The sequence below is a fragment of the Hippocampus guttulatus genome, chromosome 20 (assembly GCF_054856545.1).
Source record: "Hippocampus guttulatus isolate MCC_2025c chromosome 20, RoL_Hgut_1.0, whole genome shotgun sequence".
NCBI lineage: Eukaryota > Metazoa > Chordata > Actinopteri > Syngnathiformes > Syngnathidae > Hippocampus > Hippocampus guttulatus.
The window spans coordinates 11,955,001-11,970,000 of record NC_141280.1 but is presented as its reverse complement, the minus strand read 5'-3'; the positions used below and the strand labels follow the sequence as shown (position 1 = coordinate 11,970,000).

General features: G+C 52.0%; 27 non-coding genes and 3 pseudogenes across 27 annotated transcripts in view; all 30 read left to right on the top strand.

The window, feature by feature from the left end:
* Positions 1–65, top strand: part of LOC147188864 (5S ribosomal RNA) — a 119-nt gene extending 54 nt beyond the window's left edge. The window contains exon 1 of the ribosomal RNA XR_015098779.1: positions 1–65. This exon is cut by the window's left edge and continues 54 nt beyond it. This is a non-coding gene — a ribosomal RNA (5S ribosomal RNA).
* Positions 66–427: 362 nt separating this feature from the next.
* On the top strand, positions 428–546 carry LOC147188863 (5S ribosomal RNA). Its single transcript, XR_015098331.1, has one exon. It is a non-coding gene; the product is annotated as a 5S ribosomal RNA (ribosomal RNA).
* Positions 547–910: 364 nt separating this feature from the next.
* On the top strand, positions 911–1,019 carry LOC147188862 (5S ribosomal RNA; annotated as a pseudogene).
* A 479-nt stretch (positions 1,020–1,498) lies between these two features.
* LOC147188861 (5S ribosomal RNA) lies at positions 1,499–1,617 on the top strand. Its single transcript, XR_015098778.1, has one exon. It is a non-coding gene; the product is annotated as a 5S ribosomal RNA (ribosomal RNA).
* A 363-nt stretch (positions 1,618–1,980) lies between these two features.
* Positions 1,981–2,099, top strand: LOC147188860 (5S ribosomal RNA). The gene has a single exon (XR_015098777.1). It is a non-coding gene; the product is annotated as a 5S ribosomal RNA (ribosomal RNA).
* Positions 2,100–2,463: 364 nt separating this feature from the next.
* LOC147188859 (5S ribosomal RNA) lies at positions 2,464–2,582 on the top strand. Its single transcript, XR_015098776.1, has one exon. It is a non-coding gene; the product is annotated as a 5S ribosomal RNA (ribosomal RNA).
* A 363-nt stretch (positions 2,583–2,945) lies between these two features.
* Positions 2,946–3,064, top strand: LOC147188858 (5S ribosomal RNA). Its single transcript, XR_015097852.1, has one exon. It is a non-coding gene; the product is annotated as a 5S ribosomal RNA (ribosomal RNA).
* Positions 3,065–3,427: 363 nt separating this feature from the next.
* LOC147188857 (5S ribosomal RNA) lies at positions 3,428–3,546 on the top strand. The gene has a single exon (XR_015098775.1). It is a non-coding gene; the product is annotated as a 5S ribosomal RNA (ribosomal RNA).
* A 479-nt stretch (positions 3,547–4,025) lies between these two features.
* Positions 4,026–4,144, top strand: LOC147188856 (5S ribosomal RNA). Its single transcript, XR_015098774.1, has one exon. It is a non-coding gene; the product is annotated as a 5S ribosomal RNA (ribosomal RNA).
* Positions 4,145–4,506: 362 nt separating this feature from the next.
* On the top strand, positions 4,507–4,625 carry LOC147188855 (5S ribosomal RNA). The gene has a single exon (XR_015097842.1). It is a non-coding gene; the product is annotated as a 5S ribosomal RNA (ribosomal RNA).
* A 364-nt stretch (positions 4,626–4,989) lies between these two features.
* Positions 4,990–5,108, top strand: LOC147188854 (5S ribosomal RNA). The gene has a single exon (XR_015097863.1). It is a non-coding gene; the product is annotated as a 5S ribosomal RNA (ribosomal RNA).
* Positions 5,109–5,472: 364 nt separating this feature from the next.
* LOC147188853 (5S ribosomal RNA) lies at positions 5,473–5,591 on the top strand. Its single transcript, XR_015097851.1, has one exon. It is a non-coding gene; the product is annotated as a 5S ribosomal RNA (ribosomal RNA).
* A 479-nt stretch (positions 5,592–6,070) lies between these two features.
* On the top strand, positions 6,071–6,189 carry LOC147188852 (5S ribosomal RNA). Its single transcript, XR_015097892.1, has one exon. It is a non-coding gene; the product is annotated as a 5S ribosomal RNA (ribosomal RNA).
* A 363-nt stretch (positions 6,190–6,552) lies between these two features.
* LOC147188851 (5S ribosomal RNA) lies at positions 6,553–6,671 on the top strand. Its single transcript, XR_015098199.1, has one exon. It is a non-coding gene; the product is annotated as a 5S ribosomal RNA (ribosomal RNA).
* Positions 6,672–7,035: 364 nt separating this feature from the next.
* Positions 7,036–7,154, top strand: LOC147188850 (5S ribosomal RNA). The gene has a single exon (XR_015098169.1). It is a non-coding gene; the product is annotated as a 5S ribosomal RNA (ribosomal RNA).
* A 364-nt stretch (positions 7,155–7,518) lies between these two features.
* LOC147188849 (5S ribosomal RNA) lies at positions 7,519–7,637 on the top strand. The gene has a single exon (XR_015098772.1). It is a non-coding gene; the product is annotated as a 5S ribosomal RNA (ribosomal RNA).
* A 361-nt stretch (positions 7,638–7,998) lies between these two features.
* LOC147188848 (5S ribosomal RNA) lies at positions 7,999–8,117 on the top strand. The gene has a single exon (XR_015098454.1). It is a non-coding gene; the product is annotated as a 5S ribosomal RNA (ribosomal RNA).
* Positions 8,118–8,480: 363 nt separating this feature from the next.
* On the top strand, positions 8,481–8,599 carry LOC147188847 (5S ribosomal RNA). Its single transcript, XR_015098284.1, has one exon. It is a non-coding gene; the product is annotated as a 5S ribosomal RNA (ribosomal RNA).
* A 483-nt stretch (positions 8,600–9,082) lies between these two features.
* On the top strand, positions 9,083–9,201 carry LOC147188846 (5S ribosomal RNA). Its single transcript, XR_015097970.1, has one exon. It is a non-coding gene; the product is annotated as a 5S ribosomal RNA (ribosomal RNA).
* A 364-nt stretch (positions 9,202–9,565) lies between these two features.
* Positions 9,566–9,684, top strand: LOC147188845 (5S ribosomal RNA). Its single transcript, XR_015098771.1, has one exon. It is a non-coding gene; the product is annotated as a 5S ribosomal RNA (ribosomal RNA).
* A 363-nt stretch (positions 9,685–10,047) lies between these two features.
* On the top strand, positions 10,048–10,166 carry LOC147188844 (5S ribosomal RNA). Its single transcript, XR_015098770.1, has one exon. It is a non-coding gene; the product is annotated as a 5S ribosomal RNA (ribosomal RNA).
* A 363-nt stretch (positions 10,167–10,529) lies between these two features.
* Positions 10,530–10,648, top strand: LOC147188843 (5S ribosomal RNA). Its single transcript, XR_015098329.1, has one exon. It is a non-coding gene; the product is annotated as a 5S ribosomal RNA (ribosomal RNA).
* A 364-nt stretch (positions 10,649–11,012) lies between these two features.
* On the top strand, positions 11,013–11,121 carry LOC147188842 (5S ribosomal RNA; annotated as a pseudogene).
* A 479-nt stretch (positions 11,122–11,600) lies between these two features.
* On the top strand, positions 11,601–11,719 carry LOC147188841 (5S ribosomal RNA). Its single transcript, XR_015098769.1, has one exon. It is a non-coding gene; the product is annotated as a 5S ribosomal RNA (ribosomal RNA).
* A 363-nt stretch (positions 11,720–12,082) lies between these two features.
* LOC147188840 (5S ribosomal RNA) lies at positions 12,083–12,201 on the top strand. The gene has a single exon (XR_015098300.1). It is a non-coding gene; the product is annotated as a 5S ribosomal RNA (ribosomal RNA).
* A 363-nt stretch (positions 12,202–12,564) lies between these two features.
* Positions 12,565–12,683, top strand: LOC147188839 (5S ribosomal RNA). The gene has a single exon (XR_015098768.1). It is a non-coding gene; the product is annotated as a 5S ribosomal RNA (ribosomal RNA).
* Positions 12,684–13,162: 479 nt separating this feature from the next.
* Positions 13,163–13,281, top strand: LOC147188838 (5S ribosomal RNA). The gene has a single exon (XR_015098414.1). It is a non-coding gene; the product is annotated as a 5S ribosomal RNA (ribosomal RNA).
* A 362-nt stretch (positions 13,282–13,643) lies between these two features.
* Positions 13,644–13,762, top strand: LOC147188837 (5S ribosomal RNA). Its single transcript, XR_015098328.1, has one exon. It is a non-coding gene; the product is annotated as a 5S ribosomal RNA (ribosomal RNA).
* Positions 13,763–14,126: 364 nt separating this feature from the next.
* LOC147188836 (5S ribosomal RNA) lies at positions 14,127–14,235 on the top strand (annotated as a pseudogene).
* Positions 14,236–14,714: 479 nt separating this feature from the next.
* LOC147188835 (5S ribosomal RNA) lies at positions 14,715–14,833 on the top strand. Its single transcript, XR_015098767.1, has one exon. It is a non-coding gene; the product is annotated as a 5S ribosomal RNA (ribosomal RNA).
* Positions 14,834–15,000: the final 167 nt, after the last annotated feature.

Genomic DNA, 15,000 nt, shown 5'->3' with positions numbered 1-15,000 from the left:
AGCAGGGTCGGGCCTGGTTAGTACTTGGATGGGAGACCGCCTGGGAATACCAGGTGCTGTAAGCTTTTGCACCCACGTGAACACTCTTTGACGTTATTTCGCGCTTCCTTTTCTCCACTTTTTCACCTCAGCCTTAACTGGGAGAGCCACAACGTTGAACTGACATTTTTAAATCTCTTATTGATGTGTTGCACCTCCGCTGGAAAAGCACACTTTTGCAACAGACATCAAGTACCGAGGAGCTGCGTGCTCGCAGCGGACCGTATGCGAGCCTGACAGGCTGAGCGCTCAAACCACCACGGGAGCGGGCCCCTCCTTCGTGCACTCGGGAGGAGGTGAATAAATGAAAAAAAATCACCCCACCACTCCACCCCCGACCCGGAAGTGCCTGTCAGCTATAAAGGGGACAATTTTCACTTCTTTTCTCGCTTACGACCATACTACCCCGAGAACGCCCGATCTCGTCCGATCTCGGAAGCTAAGCAGGGTCGGGCCTGGTTAGTACTTGGATGGGAGACCGCCTGGGAATACCAGGTGCTGTAAGCTTTTGCACCCACGTGAACACTCTTTCACGTTATTTCGCGCTACCTTTTCTCCACTTTTTTCACCTCAGCCTTAACTGGGGGACCCACAACGTTGAACTGACATTTTTAAATCTCTTATTGATGTGTTGCACCTCCGCTGGAAAAGCACACTTTTGCAACAGACATCAAGTACCGAGGAGCTGCGTGCTCGCAGCGGGCCGTATGCGAGCCTGACAGGCTGAGCGCTCAAACCACCACGGGAGCGGGCCCCTCCTTCGTGCACTCGCGAGGAGGTGAATAAATGAAAAAAAATCACCCCACTACTGCGCCCCCGACCCGGAAGTGCCCTGTCAGCTATAAAGGGGACAATTTTCACTTCTTTTCTCGCTTACGGCCATACTACCCTGAGAACGCCCGATCTCGGAAGCTAAGCAGGGTCGGGCCTGGTTAGTACTTGGATGGGAGACCGCCTGGGAATACCAGGTGCTGTAAGCTTTTGCACCCACCTCCAATTCACAACACAAATCACTGCTCTTGCCTAAAATTTTGGCTTTCATTTGTCATTCAACTTTCACCTATCCTGTGTTTTGAAATCGTTTCCTTCAAGTTGATTTGACAGATCAACGTCTCTTTGGAATAAAATAATGTCCAACAGAGGGAGCCGTCTGCACGCTGCTCGGTCATGATAGCACTTGGACAAGAAGCAGCTTGGGATTTCCGCCTGCTGGATGCTTTTGCACCTCCACTGGAAAAGCAAAATTTTGCAAAAGACATCAAGTACCGAGGAGCTGCGTGCTCGCAGCGGACCGTATGCGAGCCTGACAGGCTGAGCGCTCAAACCACCACGGGAGCGGGCCCCTCCTTCGTGCACTCGCGAGGAGGTGAATAAATGAAAAAAAATCACCCCACTACTCCGCCCCCGACCCGGAAGTGCCCTGTCAGCTATAAAAGGGACAATTTTCACTTCTTTTCTCGCTTACGGCCATACTACCCTGAGAACGCCCGATCTCGTCCGATCTCGGAAGCTAAGCAGGGTCGGGCCTGGTTAGTACTTGGATGGGAGACCGCCTGGGAATACCAGGTGCTGTAAGCTTTTGCACCCACGTGAACACTCTTTCACGTTATTTCGCGCTTCCTTTTCTCCATTTTTTCACCTCAGCCTTAACTGGGAGAGACACAACGTTGAACTGACATTTTTAAATCTCTTATTGATGTGTTGCACCTCCGCTGGAAAAGCACACTTTTGCAACAGACATCAAGTACCGAGGAGCTGCGTGCTCGCAGCGGACCGTATGCGAGCCTGACAGGCTGAGCGCTCAAACCACCACGGGAGCGGGCCCCTCCTTCGTGCACTCGGGAGGAGGTGAATAAATGAAAAAAATTCACCCCACTACTCCGCCCCCGACCCGGAAGTGCCCTGTCTGCTATAAAGGGGACAATTTTCACGTTTTCCCTCGCTTACGGCCATACTACCCTGAGAACGCCCGATCTCGTCCGATCTCGGAAGCTAAGCAGGGTCGGGCCTGGTTAGTACTTGGATGGGAGACCGCCTGGGAATACCAGGTGCTGTAAGCTTTTGCACCCACGTGAACACTCTTTCACGTTATTTCGCGCTACCTTTTCTCCACTTTTTTCACCTCAGCCTTAACTGGGGGACCCTCAACGTTGAACTGATATTTTTAAATCTCTTATTGATGTGTTGCACCTCCGCTGGAAAAGCACACTTTTGCAACAGACATCAAGTACCGAGGAGCTGCGTGCTCGCAGCTGGCCGTATGCGAGCCTGACAGGCTGAGCGCTCAAACCACCACGGGAGCGGGCCCCTCCTTCGTGCACTCGCGAGGAGGTGAATAAATGAAAAAAATTCACCCCACTACTGCGCCCCCGACCCGGAAGTGCCCTGTCAGCTATAAAGGGGACAATTTTCACTTCTTTTCTCGCTTACGGCCATACTACCCTGAGAACGCCCGATCTCGTCCGATCTCGGAAGCTAAGCAGGGTCGGGCCTGGTTAGTACTTGGATGGGAGACCGCCTGGGAATACCAGGTGCTGTAAGCTTTTGCACCCACGTGAACACTCTTTCACGTTATTTCGCGCTTCCTTTTCTCCACTTTTTCACCTCAGCCTTAACTGGGAGAGCCACAACGTTGAACTGACATTTTTAAATCTCTTATTGATGTGTTGCACCTCCGCTGGAAAAGCACACTTTTGCAACAGACATCAAGTACCGAGGAGCTGCGTGCTCGCAGCGGACCGTATGCGAGCCTGACAGGCTGAGCGCTCAAACCACCACGGGAGCGGGCCCCTCCTTGGTGCACTCGGGAGGAGGTGAATAAATGAAAAAAATTCACCCCACCACTCCGCCCCCGACCCGGAAGTGCCCTGTCAGCTATAAAGGGGAGGATTTTCACTTCTTTTCTCGCTTACGGCCATACTACCCTGAGAACGCCCGATCTCGTCTGATCTCGGAAGCTAAGCAGGGTCGGGCCTGGTTAGTACTTGGATGGGAGACCGCCTGGGAATACCAGGTGCTGTAAGCTTTTGCACCCAGGTGAATACTCTTTCACGTTATTTCGCGCTTCCTTTTCTCCACTTTTTCACCTCAGCCTTAACTGGGAGAGCCACAACGTTGAACTGACATTTTTAAATCTCTTATTGATGTGTTGCACCTCCGCTGGAAAAGCACACTTTTGCAACAGACATCAAGTACCGAGGAGCTGCGTGCTCGCAGCGGACCGTATGCGAGCCTGACAGGCTGAGCGCTGAAACCACCACGGGAGTGGGCCCCTCCTTCGTGCACTCGGGAGGATGTGAATAAATGAAAAAAATTCACCCCACTACTCCGCCCCCGACCCGGAAGTGCCCTGTCACCTATAAAGGGGACAATTTTAACGTCTTTTCTCGCTTACGGCCATACTACCCTGAGAACGCCCGATCTCGTCCGATCTCGGAAGCTAAGCAGGGTCGGGCCTGGTTAGTACTTGGATGGGAGACCGCCTGGGAATACCAGGTGCTGTAAGCTTTTGCACCCACCTCCAATTCACAACACAAATCACTGCTCTTGCCTAAAATTTTGGCTTTCATTTGTCATTCAACTTTTACTTATCCTGTGTTTTGAAATCGTTTCCTTCAAGTTGATTTGACAGATCAACGTCTCTTTGGAATAAAATAATGTCCAACAGAGGGAGCCGTCTGCACGGGGCTCGGTCATGATAGCACTTGTACAAGAAGCAGCTTGGGATTTCCGCCTGCTGGATGCTTTTGCACCTCCACTGGAAAAGCAAATTTTTGCAACAGACATCAAGTACCGAGGAGCTGCGTGCTCGCAGCGGACCGTATGCGAGCCTGACAGGCTGAGCGCTCAAACCACCACGGGAGCGGGCCCCTCCTTCGTGCACTCGGGAGGAGGTGAATAAATGAAAAAAATTCACCTCACCACTCCGCCCCCGACCCGGAAGTGCCCTGTCTGCTATAAAGGGGACAATTTTCACATTTTCCCTCGCTTACGGCCATACTACCCTGAGAACGCCCGATCTCGTCCGATCTCGGAAGCTAAGCAGGGTCGGGCCTGGTTAGTACTTGGATGGGAGACCGCCTGGGAATACCAGGTGCTGTAAGCTTTTGCACCCACGTGAACACTCTTTCACGTTATTTCGCGCTACCTTTTCTCCACTTTTTCACCTCAGCCTTAACTGGGAGAGCCACAACGTTGAACTGACATTTTTAAATCTCTTATTGATGTGTTGCACCTCCGCTGGAAAAGCACACTTTTGCAACAGACATCAAGTACCGAGGAGCTGCGTGCTCGCAGCGGACCGTATGCGAGCCTGACAGGCTGAGCGCTCAAACCACCACGGGAGCGGGCTCCTCCTTCGTGCACTCGGGAGGAGGTGAATAAATGAAAAAAATTCACCCCTCCACTCCGCCCCCGACCCGGACGTGCCTGTCAGCTATAAAAGGGACAATTTTCACTTCTTTTCTCGCTTACGGCCATACTACCCTGAGAACGCCCGATCTCGTCTGATCTCGGAAGCTAAGCAGGGTCGGGCCTGGTTAGTACTTGGATGGGAGACCCCCTGGGAATACCAGGTGCTGTAAGCTTTTGCACCCACGTGAACACTCTTTCACGTTATTTCGCGCTACCTTTTCTCCACTTTTTTCACCTCAGCCTTAACTGGGGGACCCACAACGTTGAACTGATATTTTTAAATCTCTTATTGATGTGTTGCACCTCCGCTGGAAAAGCACACTTTTGCAACAGACATCAAGTACCGAGGAGCTGCGTGCTCGCAGCGGGCCGTATGCGAGCCTGACAGGCTGAGCGCTCAAACCACCACGGGAGCGGGCTCCTCCTTCGTGCACTCGCGAGGAGGTGAATAAATGAAAAGAATTCACCCCACTACTGCGCCCCCGACCCGGAAGTGCCCCTTCAGCTATAAAGGGGACAATTTTCACTTCCTTTCTCGCTTACGGCCATACTACCCTGAGAACATCCGATCTCGTCCGATCTCGGAAGCTAAGCAGGGTCGGGCCTGGTTAGTACTTGGATGGGAGACCCCCTGGGAATACCAGGTGCTGTAAGCTTTTGCACCCACGTGAACACTCTTTCACGTTATTTCGCGCTTCCTTTTCTCCACTTTTTTCACCTCAGCCTTAACTGGGGGACCCACAACGTTGAACTGAAAATTTTAAATCTCTTATTGATGTGTTGCACCTCCGCTGGAAAAGCACACTTTTGCAACAGACATCAAGTACCGAGGAGCTGCGTGCTCGCAGCGGGCCGTATGCGAGCCTGACAGGCTGAGCGCTCAAACCACCACGGGAGCGGGCCCCTCCTTCGTGCACTCGCGAGGAGGTGAATAAATGAAAAAAAATCACCCCACTACTGCGCCCCCGACCCGGAAGTGCCCTGTCAGCTATAAAGGGGAGGATTTTCACTTCTTTTCTCGCTTACGGCCATACTACCCTGAGAACGCCCGATCTCGTCTGATCTCGGAAGCTAAGCAGGGTCGGGCCTGGTTAGTACTTGGATGGGAGACCGCCTGGGAATACCAGGTGCTGTAAGCTTTTGCACCCACCTCCAATTCACAACACAAATCACTGCTCTTGCCTAAAATTTTGGCTTTCATTTGTCATTCAACTTTTACTTATCCTGTGTTTTGAAATCGTTTCCTTCAAGTTGATTTGACAGATCAACGTCTCTTTGGAATAAATTAATGTCCAACAGAGGGAGCCGTCTGCACGGGGCTCGGTCATGATAGCACTTGGACAAGAAGCAGCTTGGGATTTCCGCCTGCTGGATGCTTTTGCACCTCCACTGGAAAAGCAAATTTTTGCAACAGACATCAAGTACCGAGGAGCTGCGTGCTCGCAGGGGACCGTTTGCGAGCCTGACAGGCTGAGCGCTCAAACCACCACGGGAGCGGGCCCCTCCTTCGTGCACTTGCGAGGAGGTGAATAAATGAAAAAAAATCACCCCACTACTCCACCCCCGACCCGGAAGTGCCCTGTCAGCTATAAAGGGGACAATTTTCACGTTTTCCCTCGCTTACGGCCATACTACCCTGAGAACGCCCGATCTCCTCCGATCTCGGAAGCTAAGCAGGGTCGGGCCTGGTTAGTACTTGGATGGGAGACCACCTGGGAATACCAGGTGCTGTAAGCTTTTGCACCCACGTGAACACTCTTTCACGTTATTTCGCGCTACCTTTTCTCCACTTTTTCACCTCAGCCTTAACTGGGAGGGCCACAACGTTGAACTGACATTTTAAAATCTCTTATTGATGTGTTGCACCTCCGCTGGAAAAGCACACTTTTGCAACAGACATCAAGTACCGAGGAGCTGCGTGCTCGCAGCGGACCGTATGCGAGCCTGACAGGCTGAGCGCTCAAACCACCACGGGAGCGGGCCCCTCCTTCGTGCACTCGGGAGGAGGTAAATAAATGAAAAAAATTCACCCCACCACTCCGCCCCCGACCCGGAAGTGCCCTGTCTGCTATAAAGGGGACAATTTTCACGTTTTCCCTCGCTTACGGCCATACTACCCTGAGAACGCCCGATCTCGTCCGATCTCGGAAGCTAAGCAGGGTCGGGCCTGGTTAGTACTTGGATGGGAGACCGCCTGGGAATACCAAGTGCTGTAAGCTTTTGCACCCACGTGAACACTCTTTCACTTTATTTCGCGCTACCTTTTCTCCACTTTTTTCACCTCAGCCTTAACTGGGGGACCCACAACGTTGAACTGATATTTTTAAATCTCTTATTGATGTGTTGCACCTCCGCTGGAAAAGCACACTTTTGCAACAGACATCAAGTACCGAGGAGCTGCGTGCTCGCAGCGGACCGTATGCGAGCCTGACAGGCTGAGCGCTCAAACCACCACGGGAGCGTGCCCCTCCTTCGTGCACTCGGGAGGAGGTGAATAAATGAAAAAAATTCACCCCACCACTCCACCCCCGACCCGGAAGTGCCCTGTCAGCTATAAAGGGGACGATTTTCACTTCTTTTCTCGCTTACGGCCATACTACCCTGAGAACGCCCGATCTCGTCCGATCTCGGAAGCTAAGCAGGGTCGGCCCTGGTTAGTACTTGGATGGGAGACCGCCTGGGAATACCAGGTGCTGTAAGCTTTTGCACCCACGTGAACACTCTTTCACGTTATTTCGCGCTACCTTTTCTCCACTTTTTTCACCTCAGCCTTAACTGGGGGACCCTCAACGTTGAACTGATATTTTTAAATCTCTTATTGATGTGTTGCACCTCCGCTGGAAAAGCACACTTTTGCAACAGACATCAAGTACCGAGGAGCTGCGTGCTCGCAGCTGGCCGTATGCGAGCCTGACAGGCTGAGCGCTCAAACCACCACGGGAGCGGGCCCCTCCTTCGTGCACTCGCGAGGAGGTGAATAAATGAAAAAAATTCACCCCACTACTACGCCCCCGACCCGGAAGTGCCCTGTCAGCTATAAAGGGGACAATTTTCACTTCTTTTCTCGCTTACGGCCATACTACCCTGAGAACGCCCGATCTCGTCCGATCTCGGAAGCTAAGCAGGGTCGGGCCTGGTTAGTACTTGGATGGGAGACCGCCTGGGAATACCAGGTGCTGTAAGCTTTTGCACCCACGTGAACACTTTTTCACGTTATTTCGTGCTTCCTTTTCTCCACTTTTTCACCTCAGCCTTAACTGGGAGAGCCACAACGTTGAACTGATATTTTTAAATCTCTTATTGATGTGTTGCACCTCCGCTGGAAAAGCACACTTTTGCAACAGACATCAAGTACCGAGGAGCTGCGTGCTCGCAGCGGACCGTATGCGAGGCTGACAGGCTGAGCGCTCAACCACCACGGGAGCGGGCCCCTCCTTGGTGCACTCGGGAGGAGGTGAATAAATGAAAAAAATTCACCCCACGACTCCACCCCCGACCCGGAAGTTCCTGTCGGCTATAAAGGGGACAATTTTCACTTCTTTTCTCGCTTACGACCATACTACCCCGAGAACGCCCGATCTCGTCCGATCTCGGAAGCTAAGCAGGGTCGGGCCTGACTAGTACTTGGATGGGAGACCGCCTGGGAATACCAGGTGCTGTAAGCTTTTGCACCCACGTGAACACTCTTTGACGTTATTTCGCGCTTCCTTTTCTCCACTTTTTCACCTCAGCCTTAACTGGGAGAGCCACAACGTTGAACTGACATTTTTAAATCTCTTATTGATGTGTCGCACCTCCGCTGGAAAAGCACACTTTTGCAACAGACATCAAGTACCGAGGAGCTGCGTGCTCGCAGCGGACCGTATGCGAGCCTGACAGGCTGAGCGCTCAAACCACCACGGGAGCGGGCCCCTCCTTCGTGCACTTGCGAGGAGGTGAATAAATGAAAAAAAATCACCCCACTACTCCACCCCCGACCCGGAAGTGCCCTGTCAGCTATAAAGGGGACAATTTTCACTTCTTTTCTCGCTTACGGCCATACTACCCTGAGAACGCCCGATCTCGTCCGATCTCGGAAGCTAAGCAGGGTCGGGCCTGGTTAGTACTTGGATGGGAGACCGCCTGGGAATACCAGGTGCTCTAAGCTTTTGCACCCACCTCCAATTCACAACACAAATCACTGCTCTTGCCTAAAATTTTGGCTTTCATTTGTCATTCAACTTTCACTTATCCTGTGTTTTGAAATCGTTTTCTTCAAGTTGATTTGACAGATCAACATCTCTTTGGAATAAAATAATGTCCAACAGAGAGAGCCGTCTGCCCGGTCCTCGGTCCTGATAGCACTTGGACAAGAAGCAGCTTGGGATTTCCGCCTGCTGCATGCTTTTGCACCTCCACTGGAAAAGCAAATTTTTGCAACAGACATCAAGTACCGAGGAGCTGCGTGCTCGCAGCGGACCGTATGCGAGCCTGACAGGCTGAGCGCTCAAACCACCACGGGAGCGGGCCCCTCTTTCGTGCACCCGCGAGGAGGTGAATAAATAAAAAAAAAAAAATCACCCCACTACTCCGCCCCCGACCCGGAAGTGCCCTGTCAGCTATAAAGGAGACAATTTTAACTTCTTTTCTCGCTTACGGCCATACTACCCTGAGAACGCCCGATCTCGTCCGATCTCGGAAGCTAAGCTGGGTCGGGCCTGGTTAGTACTTGGATGGGAGACCGCCTGGGAATACCAGGTGCTGTAAGCTTTTGCACCCACGTGAACACTCTTTCACGTTATTTCGCGCTACCTTTTCTCCACTTTTTTCACCTCAGCCTTAACTGGGGGACCCTCAACGTTGAACTGATATTTTTAAATCTCTTATTGATGTGTTGCACCTCCGCTGGAAAAGCACACTTTTGCAACAGACATCAAGTACCGAGGAGCTGCGTGCTCGCAGCGGACCGTATGCGAGCCTGACAGGCTGAGCGCTCAAACCACCACGGGAGCGGGCCCCTCCTTCGTGCACTCGGGAGGAGGTAAATAAATGAAAAAAATTCACCCCACCACTCCGCCCCCGACCCGGAAGTGCCCTGTCTGCTATAAAGGGGACAATTTTCACGTTTTCCCTCGCTTACGGCCATACTACCCTGAGAACGCCCGATCTCGTCCGATCTCGGAAGCTAAGCAGGGTCGGGCCTGGTTAGTACTTGGATGGGAGACCGCCTGGGAATACCAGGTGCTGTAAGCTTTTGCACCCACGTGAACACTCTTTCACGTTATTTCGCGCTTCCTTTTCTCCACTTTTTCACCTCAGCCTTAACTGGGAGAGACACAACGTTGAACTGACATTTTTAAATCTCTTATTGATGTGTTGCACCTCCGCTGGAAAAGCACACTTTTGCAACAGACATCAAGTACCGAGGAGCTGCGTGCTCGCAGCGGACCGTATGCGAGCCTGACAGGCTGAGCGCTCAAACCACCACGGGAGCGGGCCCCTCCTTCGTGCACTCGGGAGGAGGTAAATAAATGAAAAAAATTCACCCCACCACTCCGCCCCCGACCCGGAAGAGCCCTGTCTGCTATAAAGGGGACAATTTTCACGTTTTCCCTCGCTTACGGCCATACTACCCTGAGAACGCCCGATCTCGTCCGATCTCGGAAGCTAAGCAGGGTCGGGCCTGGTTAGTACTTGGATGGGAGACCGCCTGGGAATACCAGGTGCTGTAAGCTTTTGCACCCACGTGAACACTCTTTCACGTTATTTCGCGCTTCCTTTTCTCCACTTTTTCACCTCAGCCTTAACTGGGAGAGCCACAACGTTGAACTGACATTTTTAAATCTCTTATTGATGTGTTGCACCTCCGCTGGAAAAGCACACTTTTGCAACAGACATCAAGTACCGAGGAGCTGCGTGCTCGCAGCGGACCGTATGCGAGCCTGACAGGCTGAGCGCTCAAACCACCACGGGAGCGGGCCCCTCCTTCGTGCACTCGGGAGGAGGTGAATAAATGAAAAAAAATCACCCCACTACTCCGCCCCCGACCCGGAAGTGCCCTGTCAGCTATAAAGGGGACAATTTTCACTTCTTTTCTCGCTTACGACCATACTACCCCGAGAACGCCCGATCTCGTCCGATCTCGGAAGCTAAGCAGGGTCGGGCCTGGTTAGTACTTGGATGGGAGACCGCCTGGGAATACCAGGTGCTGTAAGCTTTTGCACCCACGTGAACACTCTTTCACGTTATTTCGCGCTACCTTTTCTCCACTTTTTTCACCTCAGCCTTAACTGGGGGACCCACAACGTTGAACTGAAAATTTTAAATCTCTTATTGATGTGTTGCACCTCCGCTGGAAAAGCACACTTTTGCAACAGACATCAAGTACCGAGGAGCTGCGTGCTCGCAGCGGGCCGTATGCGAGCCTGACAGGCTGAGCGCTCAAACCACCACGGGAGCGGGCCCCTCCTTCGTGCACTCGCGAGGAGGTGAATAAATGAAAAAAAATCACCCCACTACTGCGCCCCCGACCCGGAAGTGCCCTGTCAGCTATAAAGGGGACAATTTTCACTTCTGTTCTCGCTTACGGCCATACTACCCTGAGAACGCCCGATCTCGGAAGCTAAGCAGGGTCGGGCCTGGTTAGTACTTGGATGGGAGACCGCCTGGGAATACCAGGTGCTGTAAGCTTTTGCACCCACCTCCAATTCACAACACAAATCACTGCTCTTGCCTAAAATTTTGGCTTTCATTTGTCATTCAACTTTCACCTATCCTGTGTTTTGAAATCGTTTCCTTCAAGTTGATTTGACAGATCAACGTCTCTTTGGAATAAAATAATGTCCAACAGAGGGAGCCGTCTGCACGCTGCTCGGTCATGATAGCACTTGGACAAGAAGCAGCTTGGGATTTCCGCCTGCTGGATGCTTTTGCACCTCCACTGGAAAAGCAAAATTTTGCAAAAGACATCAAGTACCGAGGAGCTGCGTGCTCGCAGCGGACCGTATGCGAGCCTGACAGGCTGAGCGCTCAAACCACCACGGGAGCGGGCCCCTCCTTCGTGCACTCGCGAGGAGGTGAATAAATGAAAAAAAATCACCCCACTACTCCGCCCCCGACCCGGAAGTGCCCTGTCAGCTATAAAAGGGACAATTTTCACTTCTTTTCTCGCTTACGGCCATACTACCCTGAGAACGCCCGATCTCGTCCGATCTCGGAAGCTAAGCAGGGTCGGGCCTGGTTAGTACTTGGATGGGAGACCGCCTGGGAATACCAGGTGCTGTAAGCTTTTGCACCCACGTGAACACTCTTTCACGTTATTTCGCGCTTCCTTTTCTCCATTTTTTCACCTCAGCCTTAACTGGGAGAGACACAACGTTGAACTGACATTTTTAAATCTCTTATTGATGTGTTGCACCTCCACTGGAAAAGCAAAATTTTGCAACAGACATCAAGTACCGAGGAGCTGCGTGCTCGCAGCGGACCGTATGCGAGCCTGACAGGCTGAGCGCTCAAACCACCACGGGAGCGGGCCCCTCCTTCGTGCACTCGCGAGGAGGTGAATAAATGAAAAAAAATCACCCCACTACTCCGCCCCCGACCCGGAAGTGCCCTGTCAGCTATAAAAGGGACAATTTTCACTTCTTTTCTCGCTTACGGCCATACTACCCTGAGAACGCCCGATCTCGTCCGATCTCGGAAGCTAAGCTGTGTCGGGCCTGGTTAGTACTTGGATGGGAGACCGCCTGGGAATACCAGGTGCTGTAAGCTTTTGCACCCACGTGAACACTCTTTCACGTTATTTCACGCTACCTTTTCTCCACTTTTTTCACCTCAGCCTTAACTGGGGGACCCACAACGTTGAACTGACATTTTTAAATCTCTTATTGATGTGTTGCACCTCCGCTGGAAAAGCACACTTTTGCAACAGACATCAAGTACCGAGGAGCTGCGTGCTCGCAGCGGGCCGTATGCGAGCCTGACAGCTGAGCGCTCAAACCACCACGGGAGCGGGCCCCTCCTGCGTGCACTCGCGAGGAGGTGAATAAATGAAAAAAATTCACCCCACTACTGCGCCCCCGACCCGGAAGTGCCCTGTCAGCTATAAAGGGGACAATTTTCACTTCTTTTCTCGCTTACGGCCATACTACCCTGAGAACGCCCGATCTCGTCCGATCTCGGAAGCTAAGCAGGGTCGGGCCTGGTTAGTACTTGGATGGGAGACCGCCTGGGAATACCAGGTGCTGTAAGCTTTTGCACCCACCTCCAATTCACAACACAAATCACTGCTCTTGCCTAAAATTTTGGCTTTCATTTGTCATTCAACTTTCACTTATCCTGTGTTTTGAAATCGTTTCCTTCAAGTTGATTTGACAGATCAACGTCTCTTTGGAATAAAATAATGTCCAACAGAGAGAGCCGTCTGCACGCTGCTCGGTCATGATAGCACTTGGACAAGAAGCAGCTTGGGATTTCCGCCTGCTGGATGCTTTTGCACCTCCACTGGAAAAGCAAAATTTTGCAACAGACATCAAGTACCGAGGAGCTGCGTGCTCGCAGCGGACCGTATGCGAGCCTGACAGGCTGAGCGCTCAAACCACCACGGGAGCGGGCCCCTCCTTCGTGCACTCGGGAGGAGGTGAATAAATGAAAAAAAATCACCCCACTACTCCGCCCCCGACCCGGAAGTGCCCTGTCAGCTATAAAAGGGACAATTTTCACTTCTTTTCTCGCTTACGGCCATACTACCCTGAGAACGCCCGATCTCGTCCAATCTCGGAAGCTAAGCTGGGTCGGGCCTGGTTAGTACTTGGATGGGAGACCGCCTGGGAATACCAGGTGCTGTAAGCTTTTGCACCCACGTGAACACTCTTTGACGTTATTTCGCGCTTCCTTTTCTCCACTTTTTCACCTCAGCCTTAACTGGGAGAGCCACAACGTTGAACTGACATTTTTAAATCTCTTATTGATGTGTTGCACCTCCGCTGGAAAAGCACACTTTTGCAACAGACATCAAGTACCGAGGAGCTGCGTGCTCGCAGCGGACCGTATGCGAGCCTGACAGGCTGAGCGCTCAAACCACCACGGGAGCGGGCCCCTCCTTCGTGCACTCGGGAGGAGGTGAATAAATGAAAAAAAATCACCCCACCACTCCACCCCCGACCCGGAAGTGCCTGTCAGCTATAAAGGGGACAATTTTCACTTCTTTTCTCGCTTACGACCATACTACCCCGAGAACGCCCGATCTCGTCCGATCTCGGAAGCTAAGCAGGGTCGGGCCTGGTTAGTACTTGGATGGGAGACCGCCTGGGAATACCAGGTGCTGTAAGCTATTGCACCCACGTGAACACTCTTTCACGTTATTTCGCGCTACCTTTTCTCCACTTTTTTCACCTCAGCCTTAACTGGGGGACCCACAACGTTGAACTGAAAATTTTAAATCTCTTATTGATGTGTTGCACCTCCGCTGGAAAAGCACACTTTTGCAACAGACATCAAGTACCGAGGAGCTGCGTGCTCGCAGCGGGCCGTATGCGAGCCTGACAGGCTGAGCGCTCAAACCACCACGGGAGCGGGCCCCTCCTTCGTGCACTCGCGAGGAGGTGAATAAATGAAAAAAAATCACCCCACTACTGCGCCCCCGACCCGGAAGTGCCCTGTCAGCTATAAAGGGGACAATTTTCACTTCTGTTCTCGCTTACGGCCATACTACCCTGAGAACGCCCGATCTCGGAAGCTAAGCAGGGTCGGGCCTGGTTAGTACTTGGATGGGAGACCGCCTGGGAATACCAGGTGCTGTAAGCTTTTGCACCCACCTCCAATTCACAACACAAATCACTGCTCTTGCCTAAAATTTTGGCTTTCATTTGTCATTCAACTTTCACCTATCCTGTGTTTTGAAATCGTTTCCTTCAAGTTGATTTGACAGATCAACGTCTCTTTGGAATAAAATAATGTCCAACAGAGGGAGCCGTCTGCACGCTGCTCGGTCATGATAGCACTTGGACAAGAAGCAGCTTGGGATTTCCGCCTGCTGGATGCTTTTGCACCTCCACTGGAAAAGCAAAATTTTGCAAAAGACATCAAGTACCGAGGAGCTGCGTGCTCGCAGCGGACCGTATGCGAGCCTGACAGGCTGAGCGCTCAAACCACCACGGGAGCGGGCCCCTCCTTCGTGCACTCGCGAGGAGGTGAATAAATGAAAAAAAATCACCCCACTACTCCGCCCCCGACCCGGAAGTGCCCTGTCAGCTATAAAAGGGACAATTTTCACTTCTTTTCTCGCTTACGGCCATACTACCCTGAGAACGCCCGATCTCGTCCGATCTCGGAAGCTAAGCAGGGTCGGGCCTGGTTAGTACTTGGATGGGAGACCGCCTGGGAATACCAGGTGCTGTAAGCTTTTGCACCCACGTGAACACTCTTTCACGTTATTTCGCGCTTCCTTTTCTCCATTTTTTCACCTCAGCCTTAACTGGGAGAGACACAACGTTGAACTGACATTTTTAAATCTCTTATTGATGTGTTGCACCTCCGCTGGAAAAGCACACTTTTGCAACAGACATCAAG